Here is a 14,889-nt window from a genome sequence, read left to right on the forward strand (position 1 = left end):
CTGGCCCCTGATCACCTCTTGGGATCCTCCCAGAGAGAAGAAAAGCATGAGATGGAGTTTGAGCTGGAAGTCATCTTCTGGGGCATCTGGTCCAATTTGGAGGTAAGTAAAGTGAGACCCAGAAATACTAGGTGACTTTAGCACAGCTGGTCCCCATCTTTCTGATTCTCTGTTCCCTTGGCATTGTTCCCTGTGAAGATAAAGATGGGGAGGAAAAAAGGATTTCCTCCAGGTAGGCAGACAATCTGACCTTGGACAAAGCCTGTAGGTAGCCCAGATGTGACTGCCCTTTACCCTGTTTTCACCCTGGAGCTTGAGCAACAGGAGGTGCCCAGATGCCCATGAGGAGCGCAGGTGCACACACATACCTCTAGGGCTTGGAAGTTTATTCAAGGTGAAGCAAAGTCCACATGCACTGCTGATGGATGCTCAGAGTTGCGTAACCTACAAGCACATGTCTACTTAGAAAAGTTTGATTTTGATTGCCATAGAAGGCAAAACATCTTAAAATGAAGTTGAGCTATCTTTGGATAGGATGCAAAACCGCCCATGGGTATATCACATCAGAAATGATGTGTGATTTCTTCCAGTCCCTCAACTCAAAAAAGATGAACAGATTTAACTGATGCATTCTAAAAATAAATAAATAAAAAAAATCTGTTTTGAGTTTGAAACCAAGTATAGAAGTTCTAAGGTCTCTCTCTTTTTTTTTTTTTTTTGGTGGGGGCAGTCAGGAGATGACAGGGTAAAGGACAGTGGGATTTTCCCCCCCAAAGTTATAACTGAACTGTTTTAGCTCTGAGCATTTTGTACTGGGTATAACAAGATGACTAAAGGTCGCAATAACAAGGTTGGCTTGGAAAAAATTATGAATGGTGGTTATACATTTAAATCCTCACACATAGCCCAAGGTGATGTTTTCTGAGCTGGAAAACTAACACTCCATTTTTAAACCTGTAGTGTCAATAACGGAACAAGTCTAACTCAAAGCTGACCGGACTCCTTAAGACCCAGATCAGGAGACAACAGCGTCTGCCTTCTCAGTAACCTAGAGCGAATGCAAACCTGGGCCCTCTCAGGCTCCCCGCTCATGCCTCTGGGGGGCCTGGGGCTCCGGGGTGGCCTAGGGGCCCCTCGCGGGCCATGTCACTCAGCCATCTACGCTAGCCGCCTCGGATTCCTCCGTTTCCCTCTTCTCTGAGGCACAACTGAGCTTGCCCTTCTTACATAACAAGGTTCCTGGCTGGAAGCAGAATGTCCTTCACAGGTCATCTACTCTAAAAATCAGCAACTTGGGGCACCTGGGTGGCTCAGTGGGTTAAAGCCTCTGCCTTGGCTCAGGTCATGATCCCAGGGTCCTGGGATCTAGCCCTGCATCAGGCTCTCTGCTTGGCAGGGAGCTTGCTTCCCTTCCTCTCTCTCTGGCTGCCTCTCTGCCTGCTTGTGATCTCTGTCTGTCAAATAAATAAATGAAATCTTTAAAAAAAATAAATAAAAATCGGCAACTTACCAAATTAATTTTGTTGTGTAAGGACCCCTTTCCCCACCCCACTCCCCCTCCCTTTGGACTGCAAGTTGATTCTTCTCGTTCTCTTTTGTCTTCTTCAGAAAAGAGATTTAACATGTTACTGTGGTGCAGAAAATCAATGCTTTGGAATCTATGGTAATTTTTCAGGCTGTTTAAAATTACATGGCTGGCTAAACCTGCTGCTGATAGAGAAACACAGTTTTGTTGCAGAGGAAAACTTCAAGTTGGAAACCTCACTGCTGGTGTGTTTCTGTGCGTCTTTTCACATTGGAATTTAAAATATTTATCCCGTAGCCCAGGCAGCAATCCTAATATGCTGCTGAGGCTCTAGCGTGGGTCCCTCTGAGCTAGCTGTCAGTGTGACCCCACAAGCTAAGCAGGGGGTGTTTAGGGGGCCGAGGCTGGGTGTGCGGCGGACAGCCAGCAAGCACGCACTGCACAGACGCGAGATCAGGGCTACCAGGTGGACGAAGAGTGAGATACCAAGGGGAGGTTTGAAAGAGGGGGAGGGGGCCCTTGGTTGGCTCTGGAATACTGCTGCCTGGAGGAAGGGCCATCGTCTTGGACAGACACTGTGGAGAACTTTGCAGTGAATGCGCCACATCCAGCCCGTGATCAACGCTCCCAGGAGCCCTGGGAAGAAGTCATTATTAACTCCACTGGACAGGGGGGAGTGGATGGGGGCTCAGAAAGCCCAAGATCACGTGGCCAGGAAGAGGTGGAGCTGTGACTTGACCACTTTTTTTTTCTCCACGTGGCCTCTCGGTGGCATTTGACATGGGCCTTCAGGGCAGGGAGTGTTCTAGTCATTTCAGATTTGGGGGGGTGGGGTGGGGGGTGGGGGATAGAAACACATTTCCAGGGGACTCATGACTGCAGGTAGGAAGGCATGAGCCCAGACACACCATTCTGCTGGCTCAGGGCCCGGCTTGGTGTCAGGGGTGGACCTTAAAAACATAGAAGACCTCGTTCTCTCGTAACTCACCCCAAGACCGAGAAGACAGGGTGCCTAGTGTGAAAACCCTGGAAAAATGATTTGCAGCAACTCGTATGCAGAAAGAATATTGATTCCCATCTGCCACCAGCTCGAGCATTCCTGGCAGGGAGCAGTGCCTTCGTGGAAGAGGCCTGAATTCTTTGGCTGCTCTAGCAAACCCCGGCCCCAAGTACCAGTACCAAACAGACGGCTGGGTCCTGTTCTGTTTGTTCTTACTGTGGAGCCTCAGGCCCTGACAGCTGTCTGGTGGGAACACACTCCTAGGACCCTCCTTCGCCACTCCTGACCTGGATTCCTCATCACACCCACCACAGGGGGTCATTCTTAGGTCCTCATCCCCCAAACAGTGCCTCTGTGGGATGGGACAAACTGTATCCTCTGGGCAAGGTGGCACAAAGATGGCAGAGTTGGCTCTCAGCCCCTCTACGCCCAAGCAGAAAGCTTACAGCGCATCGTAAGTGGTAAGCCTGGCTGTCCTCTGTCAGTTCCTCATGGGGCCAACCAAGGCCCTGCCAAGCAGCTCCCCATCTTACAGCTGCCACCTGGGGAACTGTTCTATCATCCCCGGGAAGAATCTGGATTGGACAGGGATTCTTAAGATGTCTAGCTCCAGTGACCACGTGGTCAGTGCCTCTGGGGTGCTGGGAAGGAAGAGGTGGTGACCAAACAGATGGAAAGGAGGAGCCGACCCCCTGGAACCTTGTTTCCGGCTGTGAGGTCATGTGTGCTCCAGCCACACCAAATCACAGCCCCATATATCAGTCGGCCGTAAATTGTGCCAGGGGGAGTGAACCTGCACAAAATTCATTAGGAACATGGTCACCATACACACCATAGACAAACGCTGCTCAGATAAATTACCAGGAGTGGACAAGATGCCCAAGCAAACGTCAGTGACACCCCCGACTCAGACAATCTCTTGAGGGGAATCAGGACTGCAGCTGATGTACATTCTGGAGAAAACCAGGTCCTTCCAGCCCTCTCCCTCAGAGGCAGACGTTGTTTGTCATGCCACAAGTGACAGAGACATTCCTGAGAAGCTGTAAATAATTTGAGTTTGGAGAAAAAATAATTTATAATGTGTTCAAAGAGAACTCAATCTTTCCCACACTACTACAGTCAAGGATTTTCCTTTTGGAGGGACTTTTTTGTCAACTCCTAAACCATAATTCACCTGGAAGCTATCACTGAGCACCAAAGGTCTTGTTTCAGGGGGGAATTATAAGTAAAATTTGTGTATATGTACATTTTTTTTTCTGGAATGGTCCAGAGTTTTGCTTAATGAATACTCACAGGGTTCGGCAATCCAGAAGCAGTTTTTTGGACAAGTTTGCAGTTGGGGTATTTGAGCATGCCCTGTGAGAACTGTGTGGAACTGGGATGGAACTAGGACAGTCACTTACATGTGCTTACTGCCATGAAATACTTTTAGCCAGGTGACTCCCTTATTCTTGGCCCCCAGCAAGTAATCAGGGCTTTCTGTGAGCATCTGTAAAGATGACAGAAAAAGAATCCTCAACATAAAGCTGACCTTGTCTCCTAGATCCAAATGGAGTGACCAACCTATGTTTGTCATGTGGGGTTCTCCTCTACTCAGAGCCCCTCTTAGACATGAATGTTATGCCTCACGTTGTTGCTTCACAACCAGCCTGTTTAGTCCATCCTGGAAGGGCACGGTCTGGGGACACGCTGTGCTGAAAAGTCTGTTTCAGATTCTAGCTGTACTGTCCACTTAGGCTCATCCTCCAAGCTGGAGTTGCAGGCTCTGGCCCCATTTCTCCCTCAGTTTTGATCCTCCACACAAGGAACAGTGTACCAGCAACATAAAATTGTCCCTGCCCTCAGCGTGTCTTTGCTGGGAGTTGTCATTAAATGCTAGGTGGCTGCTGGATTTTGCATCACGCTGGATCTTAAGGGACAGTGAACTGGGCAGCAAATGTTGAGGCTGGACTGATGGCCCCGAAGGAATGTCAGGGGGAGAACGGGGGAAGTAGGCGATTTATTTATAGGTGACCAAGCGACTTAATGGTAAAAGTTGCTTGCCCCCTCACTGGGACTTAGGGATTATGGTTTCCTTACCTTCCAGACCAAGTGCTTATTCATGAACTTTGCTCAGTAAGTCACCACCCACAAGACGCAGGGGGTGTGAGGGAGCCAAGGGCTCTGTGACCCACCAGAGTCGCTGGGCTCCATTCCTAGTCCTGAATGAAAAGCGGAGGCTCCTTCATTCTCCTAGATTCTTAGTCCAGGGCTGGCCTCCAGCACCCAATTGGGTGGGCTGATTTAAGTCAGTGAATGGTGGTCGGATGGTGTCCCACACCTCGAATATTTTCCTTGCTGTCCCTGTCCCTTGGTTCCAAGAGGAAAGATGTGAACCTGACATGCTGGCCTTGTATGCAGTGACTGGTATATAAGAATCAAGTACCCTCACCCTCCCCCACCTTCCACATGGCAAACATGCTGCCCAGGAGACTGTACGTAATGTTTCAAAGACCCCAAATCTCTGAGAGAGATCTTGATGAAGTTAACCAGGCTCCATTCGTGTCTTTTAGACAACCCCACACCATAAAGCATTTCCCGTGCCAACGCACATGGCAGAATGTTTTCTTTTTGATGATTTCAGAGATTTAAAAATGTCGAAAAGATTCTGGTTGTAAATGTCCCCACAGTGATTTTGTCATTTTGTGGAGAAAAGAAAGCAAGTTTCACCACCACCCCTTTCAGAACAGACCAAGCTGCAGAGGCCCAGCCCCTCCTTCCACTACTCCTTCCTACCACACCCCCATCTTATTCATATTCTGATCTTCAACACACTTGAAAAGATGTTATTTCAAATGTTCTTACCAGAGAGAAAAATCTTCCTTGGTTTTCAGAGCCTGCCATCAAAGGACTTCATCTGCATTTGGGTGGCTGCACATGGGGATGGAGGCTGGAATCACACAGGAGGGGGCAGAGCTGGCGGCCCCCTGCCCGCACCTCTGAAGCCCCCCAAGTCCAACAGGGAAGCCCACTGATCCAAGGTGTCAAAGCCCAGAGGTGGGGGGACCCCAACCCTCCTGGGGTGAGCTGTGTGTTTACCTGGGGGCAGCAGTAAGAGCATACACAAGAGCTCACTCAGGCCTTTAATTTTTTTTTTTTTATCACTTTTGGGTCTTTTTAAAATTAACATATAATGTATTATTTGTTTCGGGGGTACAGGTCTGTGAATCATCAGCCTTATATAATTCACAGTACTCAACATAGCACATATCCTCCCCAATGTCCATCACCCAGTCACCCCATCCCTTCTACCCTCCTCCCCTCCAACTCTCAGTTTGTTTTCTGAGATTAAGAGTCTTATGGTTTATTTCCCTCTCTGGTTTCATCTTCTTTCATTTTTCCCTCTCTTCCCCTGTGATCCTCTGTCTTGTTTCTCAAATTCCTCATATCAGTGAGATCATATGATAATTGTCTTTCTCTGATTGACTTATTTTGCTTAGCATAGTATTCTCTAGTTCCATCCATGTCGTTGCAAATGGCAAGATTTCATTTCTTTTGATGGCTGCATAGTATTCTATTGTGTATATATACCACTTCTTCTTTATCCATTCATCTGTTGATGGACATCTGGGCTCCTTCCATAGTTTGGCTATTGTGGACATTGCTGCTATAAACATTGGGGTTCACGTGCCCCTTTGGATCACTACATTTGTATCTTTAGGACAAATACTCTGTAGTGTGATTGCTGGGTTGTAGGGTAGCTCTATTTTCAACTTTTTGAGGAACCTCCATCTGTTTTCCAGAGTGGCTGCACAGCTTGCATTCCCACCAGCAGTGTAGGAGGATTCCCCTTTCTCCACATCCTCACCAGTATCTGTCATTTCCTGACTGGTTAATTTTAGCCATTCTGACTGGTGTGAGGTCGTATATCACTGTGGTTTTGATTTGTATTTCCCTGATGCCGTCACTCAGACCTTTCTAATTCAGCATTCAGTACCAATCCATAAAGGTTAAGGCAAAGTCAACTTGCAAAGAAATGAATCAAATAGCAAACATTGGTGGGGACCTTTTAAAACCAATCTGAGAAGACCAACTCAGTCGTTTGTTTGACAAGTATCTGTGGATGGTTTACTGAGTGTCTGTTGTTGAGGGCAGTAACACATGCCCCTATTGTAAGGAGTAAAGCAGACAGGTGAGCAGGTGACATCATGCTGGGAGGCGATATGGGAGTGGGTTGAGGGGCGCTTATGTCAGACCCGGGGATTGGGGATCTTGGATATCTTTCTTCCCAGTGGATGCCATGTCAGAACTAAGACCTGAACGATGTAAAGTGAGGAGGCGGTCTGGAAAAATCATGCTGAATGCCATGTGGGCAGTAAACGGGAGTGCAGAGAAAGGAGGGGGGACTACAGGAAGAGGGGAGAGGGCGGCCTGCCCTAGAGAAGTGACAGTGGGTGGGATAAGAAGCAGCAAACTTGGAAATGGATGGGATGCAGAGGGAGAAGGAGAGGAAGGGGTTCAGGATGAAGCCTGCATTTCTGGCTTGGGTGACTCACTGGGTGGTGGTGCATTCTCTGATGGGGGATCCTGATGGAGGAGGAGGAGGGAGAGAGGGAGACAGTGGTGCATCAGAGCCCTGGTTCTTAGAAGGGGCTGTGGGTGTAGGGAGGGAACAGAATTTAATGAGTTCAGGTTCAGGTAAGTTCAAGGTGCTTCTGGAACAGAGAGGAGGAGTTCAGCAGGCAGCTGAACCCCTGGGAGGGGAGCACGGGTGTGGGGAGCATCTGGGCTGGAGTGAGGTCTGGGAGAGCCTCAGGTAGTTGGAGACTTCAGTGAGGATTATAGACTTTTCTAAGTATTTTAGCAGCATCCTTAGCAATCAAGAATTTGGTGCTAATTACAGATAACAGCAGGCCTCATTTGCATATTAACAACTAAATGTACTAATTACAAATTAGCTTTATCTATTCACTAAAACAAGCCCAGGAGGCCTTTTTACTTAGAAAGGCTTTGATAGCATTTAGTTAAATTACTGTGTGTGCACCTGGAAGTAATAATATCTGCATTTCTTATATGCCATTGTATAAATCAGATGGGCAAAATAGAGGCTTTAGTGGATTTAAAACCAAAGAGGGGATTCGGTTTTGCATCCTCAGAAAGCCAAAGCATGCATGTGGGTAAGGAGAGTTTTTAGTGTAAATACAAGGAAAATAAAAAATTATTCTGCTTTTTTTTTTTTTTTTACGTTTTCTATAGCTTCTTCTTTCTGAAGAAGCAGGGTCCCCAGATGGTTCCCAAAAGGGCCTCTGAAAGCAAATGGATTTTTCCAATCTGAGAGTGAAAAGAAGCTGTACCCCCCGCACCCCACGCCACTGACTCCCACCCAGCTGGGCAGCTGTCTGGAAAGCAGCATCTCCTACCTGGAACAGGAGAGGGAGGGTCCAGGAGGAATGTCTCAGAAAAAAAAGGGAGGAGGGAAATCCTATAGAAGGTTTGCTGTATTCAAAGGTATGAAAGGAGATTTGGGGCTCTGTTGGAGAGTTTTAGAATGAGTCATCAATAGTTTCCTTAAAAAACAAAGCAAACTGACAATTACTCATGCCAGGAAGGACAAAAAGCAAACTGAAAAAAACGTTCTGGTGTATCAGGTGGCTCAGCTGTGCTGAAAACATTAAAGCAGCCACTGATTTAGCTAACAGCAGTAATGTAACTATATCGAGAAAATGGAGAGGAGGCAATGGTATATATATGGGAGTAAATCTAAAACTGAAGAAAAAGCATTCCATGAATGCTGCCTGCAAATATGGAGGTAAATATCAGAAGACAGTGTCTTTGAAGAATGAGAATTAGGAGGGAGACACATGGGTCAGTGACAGCTGTTTTCTATTTATGCTTCGTAGTCATCTTTGCATTTTTAAGCCTATATATATATACATATACTACTCTGATAAAAAATAAAAATACATTTTCAAGGGCCTCTAAGGCATAGGAGACTAGTTTGTTTTGCTTCAACTGCTAAGCAAAGGCAGGGACAAACAATTATTGTCTTGGGTCTCAATTTACCAAAGCAGAAATAGAGCAGCTGGGTGTGTGACCCTCTGAGATCCAAGCCTGTGTTGCTGGGACAAAGGCAGTCTTAGTTGGTCAAAAATGCAGTCCTACTGTAGCACTCACCTGTCTCAGTGTCTCCAGGGGCTTCCAATCACCAACTTGAGAAAATCCCAATTCTGTAACATTGACCTTTAACGGCTACCATGATATAGCCCTTGCCCACCTCTCCACTTCCTAACATTCTTCCCTTCACAACTGCACCTTCAGCCACCCTAAATAGATCATAGTACTACAGCACACACACACACACACACACACACACACCCATACCAGACTGTCCTTCTACCAACCTGTAACCTGGGTAACCCCTAACTCATGCTCACAGGTAAGTGATATCCTTGTCCAGAACTTTCCTTCTCTTGAGAGCCTTCAGTGACCCCTCCTGTGGCTTACAGCATGCCTTGCGCTTCTCTCTCACATTTCCAGTAATCCCTCTCTCCCACCCCTCATGAGCCCCTCAGGGCAGGAACTATGCCCTGTAGTGTTACTCAAAGGAATGCTTCTTCCAGGAACTTTCTGATGGGGTGACAGCAAGTCCTTCAATGGGTCTTCCTTTTGCTCCTCCATCCAGTCCCATTTGCCCACAAAAGTCCTGTCCTCACCAAGAGCCTGCTCAGCCTCTGCTGCTCTCTCCCCTGAAGGAAAGAGAAATCCAGGTTCAACTGAAGGAGGGAGAGTCAAAGACGGCTCAAAAAGGATAGAAGGCAAGGCCTGGATGATATTGGGCTTTGTGATATTGGGCAGTGCCATAATTTCCAAGGCCAAAACCAACCTAGAGCTTAGAGGGAAGGTTTTGAAGGCCTGCCCATGTGTCCCCCAGCTGGGTCGTCTCTCATTACACAGTCCCTTCAAGATTCCTGAGCCCTTCCAGGAAGTGGCAAGCTTTACATTCCACCATTAAGATTTCCTAACCAAGGAGCTCAGAGCTTGCTGCCTAGGGGAAGAAGGCCAGTGATGAACTCTGACCAACACTTTCCTGACCCTGGCTGGACCCAGCCCTGCTGTACCTGGGAAAAGTCTTGTTCTCATCTCTGTCTGGCCAAGGGGGCCCAAACAGGGACATGTATGGAGTACCACACTCCTCACAGTGAGAATACCCATCCTGGCCCAGCATCCCAACAGGGATAGAAACTTCCAAAGGAAAGGTCAACCAAGAGAAGAAGGAAACCTCTCAAGCAATAGTTAGCGGGCACCAGGAGGAAGACCTAGAAGCATGACAGGCTGTATGATGATGGTCATAAACTCACAAACACAATAGTGATGCCAAGCATCGTTTGAACTCTGGCTTTGTGCCAGGCATAGTGCTAATGCCTCCACACACGTCAGCTCATTAATCCGTCAATACCCTGCAAGGTAGATGCCATCACTACCAGCACCTAGCAGATGTGGTCCCCAAGCTCAGAGAACTCAGCTGTCCAGGTCCTGCTGAATGGTTAAGTAAGGTCAGGAGGGGTCCCACTCTGCATCTATGGCCTCAAAGGGTTTAAACTTTTAACATGGATGTTATGCTTCTATGGACCAGGTTGGCAAAGGAAGGAGAGGTAGAAAAGAGAAGAAAGGTGATGATTTTTTTTTTTATGGCTTAGGGGAGGCTTAGCACATTTTGAAGAATGAAATCGAATGTGTCCTGCCTACTCCTCCTCCGCCCCAATTGCTCCCCAACCCAAACTAGCAGCCGAGGTACTTCAGGGGTTCTGGGGTCTTCCTCAGTTCCAAAGTCGAATGAACTGTAAACAAGCAAATGTTTTAAATAATGTTCCCCAAAGTGCAACCTTAATTTGCATCTTGTCTAGACTTTCTAATGCCCCTGCAGGAGCACCGGATCTTATCAGTGTCTACATTTTTGACAAGCAATAAGCTCACACTTACCCGGGCTGATGGCTCCATGTGCCTTCCGCAGCTAGTTAGTAATTTCAGATGCTGTAGGAGGGAGTTCTCTGTGGAAGAATCACACTTTCAATCCAAAATTAAAGCACAATTTGGTCTAATTGTCCTTGATTTTATCAGTCGCATAAAATGGCTGATCCCATATGCAAAAATAAATAAACAGTTGTGCAGCTTCGAAATCCTTTCTCTTGGGGGCCAGATCTCATCAAGTTCTATGTTGTCTCTCATGCTATTTCCATCCACCAAACAGTGCTGATCTTTCTCTGTCCTCTTCGATTTTCTCTCCTTTCTCTGCGCTCCCCCCCAGCCCTTACCAAAAAAAGAAAAGCATAGTGTCTCTCTCTGTGTGTCTATCTACTCTGTCTGTCTTGTTTAATTTTAGAATGGAAGTTCCTTAAGATCAAGAATAGTTCCTTCATGAGAGGATGACACTCAGAAATCTGGAAATGCCTATTTAAATGGTAAATTGGTACATTGGAATAAGGAAAATAATAAAAGTAGCCATTTATTTATTCCTCTAGCAACAATTTCTTTGTGAATAGAGACCATATTTTGGGCCTGAGATGTAGAGATAGAGAGACTGCCCCAGGCTTCTGGTGGGAGAATGCCTTCCAAGAACATCCAAAGATTTACCCTCAAGCAGGGAAGGTGCTGGAACGTGCCCAGCCCTCATGTGCAGCAAGTCTGAGTTCCAGCTTGCCTCTGCCTCTGGTTAGTTGTGTGATTTTGGACAAAGTCCTTTCCCTCTCCAGTCCTTCCCCCTCTTTACTCAGGAAAGTGAAGGGCCATGGGGTGGTCTTCGGTGCATTCCACTGGTGACACAAATACCTCTGGGAAGGAGGAGGGAGGTCAACAGTGATCCAAAAGACATGATAGATATGATGGAGGTCCAGCAGCAGTGGTGAGTGAGGGATGGAAGGGAGCTGAGGCATTTGAGAGAAATTTGGGAGGTAGTCAATCAGTGCTCAATGTCTCTAGGATGAAAAGAGAAGGGTCTGGAGAGACACTCTCATTTCTGCTTTGGGGACCCAAGAGGGTGTGGAGGACATAGATCAAAGTGGCTATGGGCGGAGAAGGTATAAGATTTGGACTGTACCATCTGTGCTGATTTTAAAAATATGTCCACAAATTCTTTAACACAGTTCCTATCGTGAATATGGACTTGCCTTAGTGACTAGCTTCCAATAAATACAATGCAGTAAAAGCCATGCCATGTGACTTTTAAGACCAGGTCCTAAGACAATTCAACTTCCATCATGTCTCTTGCCTTCAGAATCCAGCTCCCATGCTATGGGGAAGCCACGACCAAGTGGGAAGGTCTTTGGTAGGTTTCCCAGCCAAGGTACTAACTGATAGCTGGACCATGCAAGTGAGAAAGCCTTTGGAGGTGGCTCCAACCTGGGCCATCACTGACCATAGCCTCATGAGAGACCTGGAATGAGAACCACCTAGCTGGGTTGAGTCAAGAGCCAGAACTGTGAGAAGTAACACAGACTTCTGTAACTATTGTGTTGTGTCACTATGTGATAAGCAGAACCTGCTCCAAATGGAGAAGGGTGATAGATCATTCTGGGTGCTGGCAGAACACAAGGGGTCCAGGAAGAAGAGTTAAAAGGACAGAGTTTAAAGAAAAGGTTATTTATATAGGTGCGGGCAAGGCTGAGAGAACCACTAAGGGATGATGAAGTACCCAGACAAAAGCAACAGGAGTCATTCTGCCCTCTGAGCCAGATAGGACAAAGGGGAGGGAACAGTGTGACCACAGCCTGGTGGCCATGGCAAATGTGAGGGACTGAGAAAGATGAGGACCTACTAGATTATCAGCAAGACTGCAGAGGAGGGGAGGAAGGAAAGGGTTACAACGCCCCTCACTCTTTCTCCTCTGGCCCTCCCACCTCCTGATATTTCCATGAGCTGACTCAGCAGCAGGCCCGAGGACGAGGGCAGCAGTAATGTGGTGTGTGGAGTCCAGGCCCCCAGACCACGCAGCGATACGGAGAACACATGTGGGCAACAGCAAATGCAAAGTGATCAACAAAAATGAATGAACGAAGAGACAGGGTCTAGGCAGAAAGGCAGGAAACCCAACATTTAAGGGCAAAGTGATGCAGAGATGCCTACGAGTGAGAAGATCCAGATGAGATCTCAGGGCAAGAAGCGAAGCAGGTGGGAAAGTTCTGTGGCTCCTAAAGCCACCAAGGGAAGATGTGCAAGGGAATTAAGGGCCACATCCACTTGGTAGGTTCCTGCATTTGCAGACAGCTGGTCCCCTTCTGTTCTCTAAGAAGGGAAGCCATCTCTCCTTTGCCTTGCAGGCTGGTCTTGCCTTACCTTCTGGACACTTGGTGCTGAGAGGACAGGGAAGAGCAGTGCTTCTTTTGTCACCTGTGCTGTGCGCAAGGGGACTCAGGTCTTCGAGGGCTGCTGAGCGTGTGGCTGAGTGGGGGACATGTTCATGGAGCCAAGAGGGCCCCCAACAGTGCAAGTGGAACCAGCCTGGTAGTTGTTTTTCCTGACCAGTTCGGTGGGCTGGCAAGCAGAGGCAGTCTCTGATCCCAGCCTATATCAACTGGAAGAATTCTCAGAGCATGTGTCTTGCTTGCAATGACTGTCCTCGAGGATGAGACAAGCTGGCTCCCCTTTGCGGTAACATTGTGGTCTGGTTTGTTTCCACCTGCCCTGAGGCCTTGTGTTCCTGGTGTAGGGCACGCTGGGAATGGGGTCACTGGATGGTCCTGAGGTATGGACAGCGGGACAGCAGGGAAGCTGACTGCTTCAAATTTCGACATGAGATTCGTGTCCAGGGACTTGGGAGGTCTTTGACTCACATTTAGTGCTTAAGTCTTCTCAGAAAGAGCTGTAGAAGGAAATTGAGGCATGATGGTTCAGACTAGAATGGTTAGGACTGTGTTGAGCAGGGCTGACCTGGAGAAAATTCTATGATGACAGCAATGTTGTTCTGCATGGTCTCATATAGTAGCCACAAATGGCAGGTAGCTACCAGAAAGTGGCTAATGTGACTGCAGTACTGAATTTTAAGTTTTCTGTCATTTTAGTAGCTGAAAATGTAAATGTACAGAGCCACATGTGGCTAGGGGTTCCTGTAGCGGGGACAGGGCAGGCAGAGGGTGAGGCTGGGCAGATTTTTTTTTTTCAGTTCTGGGTCCTCCATGGGGGCCCAGAAAAGGTGAGGAGCAGCATCTTTGCTCTGGGGATCAGAGGAAGAAAACAACTACCTGCTCTTTAAAGGGAAGTGTCAGGGATGGAATTTAAGTGGGACCTGGCCCAGGTGCTGCCCACAGGGAAGAAGCTGGATCTCAGCAGGTCTGAGGTCATGCTGGGGTGTGGAGGGGGTGGGCATAGCAGATGGGGAGGGAAGATTTCCCCACTGCCCACAAGCCAGCAGACTTGCCAAAGCTGAAGAGGGAAGAGTTTAGGACCAGAGAATTAAGACAGAGAATAAAGCTGGAGAACTGTTGAAAAGAGGAAGAAGGAACAGGAGGCAGATGTGTGGAGTCCCTTCCAAGCAGGCCTCCCCCCGGGACCCATGCCCATGTCACCTGCCAGCACAGAGACAGCAAGCGTGTTCCTGAAGATGTGGGCCGGCCAGCAAAGGAACATTCGCTGGGAAGCATCTGGGGGAGGAGCCAGATTGGCTCCTGTGGAGCTTCTTGGTGAACTAGGAAGGGCAAAGTAGACTCTGCCTTCTGTGTGCTGCTTCCGTCTGTGGTCCTGCTGGCTAACAGGCCAGTAACACTGACCTCAGGTGTGGGGCCTGGGAGCAGGTCCCAGACCCCAGTCCAGCTCCCACCCACTGGGAACCTGGGGCTCTGTAAGTCAGCAGGTGCCTGGGGCTGAGAAGCAAGCAGAGATGCCAGCCAGGAGTTGTGAAGGAGCTCTGCAGGGCACACTGTTCTAAACACCAAGGTTTCTGTTTCTGCTAGGATAGAAAGACATGTTGTATGGCCCATAAACACAGAATTTTTTTTCCCATTCTGCTAAATCACTTTTTTTTAACCTTTCCTTTTCTTCCTTCTTCTCCTTCTTCTTCTTCTCTTTTTCTTGCTAAATCGCTTTTAAAATAATAATGGGGCAGTGGAAGCTTGCTGACATTGACCTGGAAACTGAATAGCTCTATGTCTTGGTTCTCAGCCTAGGGCCTTTTTCTATTACTATCTTTCTTTCTGGAAGACACAGTGTTTTTGTATCAGCCAAGGCAGAGACCCAGGTGTAGGTATGGGCGAGAGAACTCCAAGTCCTGCCTGTTACTTATGCATTAGTGAGTCAGGCCAGAGCCAGGGCCAAGGAGGAACTGGGTTTTCCTACAGGACACAGAAGACAGGATGGCTGGTAGGCTTTTCATTCTACTCACTGAACAGGGGCTTGG

At 47.8% G+C, this 14,889-nt stretch overlaps 1 pseudogene; it reads right to left on the bottom strand.

Annotated features, from left to right (window-relative positions):
* Positions 1-14,889, bottom strand: part of LOC123946204 — a 928,361-nt pseudogene that overhangs the window by 695,676 nt on the left and 217,796 nt on the right.

The sequence above is a fragment of the Meles meles genome, chromosome 1, assembly GCF_922984935.1.
Source record: "Meles meles chromosome 1, mMelMel3.1 paternal haplotype, whole genome shotgun sequence".
Lineage (NCBI taxonomy): Eukaryota > Metazoa > Chordata > Mammalia > Carnivora > Mustelidae > Meles > Meles meles.